This window comes from Mastomys coucha, chromosome X (genome assembly GCF_008632895.1).
Source record: "Mastomys coucha isolate ucsf_1 chromosome X, UCSF_Mcou_1, whole genome shotgun sequence".
NCBI lineage: Eukaryota > Metazoa > Chordata > Mammalia > Rodentia > Muridae > Mastomys > Mastomys coucha.
This window is the reverse complement of record NC_045030.1, coordinates 92,674,084-92,674,298: the sequence shown is the minus strand read 5'-3', so window position 1 is coordinate 92,674,298 and position 215 is coordinate 92,674,084. Positions and strand designations below refer to the sequence as shown.

Below are 215 nucleotides of genomic sequence, written 5' to 3'. Positions count from 1 at the left end.
ACTCTGTCCCTTTTAAAGGGGTTAATATGTTTTCTGAGAGAACAAGTCTCCGACCCTGTTCGGTGGCCTTAGTGGGTCTATCCACAGAGGTCTCTCCCACCAGCTCTGGAAGTGGTCTAATCAGATTTTTACCAGCATAGTTCCCGACCCTTAAATCGTGGCTTTGGTGAGTCTATATTACCCGACTCTACCCCTTTTAAGGGGGTTAATATGTT

The 215-nt window shown here is 46.0% G+C and overlaps 1 protein-coding gene across 2 annotated transcripts in view; it reads left to right on the top strand.

Annotated features, from left to right (window-relative positions):
* The window catches only part of LOC116093594 (melanoma-associated antigen B4-like), a 6,047-nt gene that overhangs the window by 701 nt on the left and 5,131 nt on the right, over positions 1 to 215 (top strand). The window contains exon 1 of one of the 2 annotated variants that reach the window (XM_031375141.1): positions 64 to 166. The exons of the other annotated variant lie outside the window; for it this stretch is intronic. The gene's annotated coding sequence lies outside the window, so the exon portion shown is untranslated. Of the gene's footprint in view, positions 1 to 63; positions 167 to 215 lie in introns of those variants that run through there. 2 annotated transcript variants of the gene reach the window in all.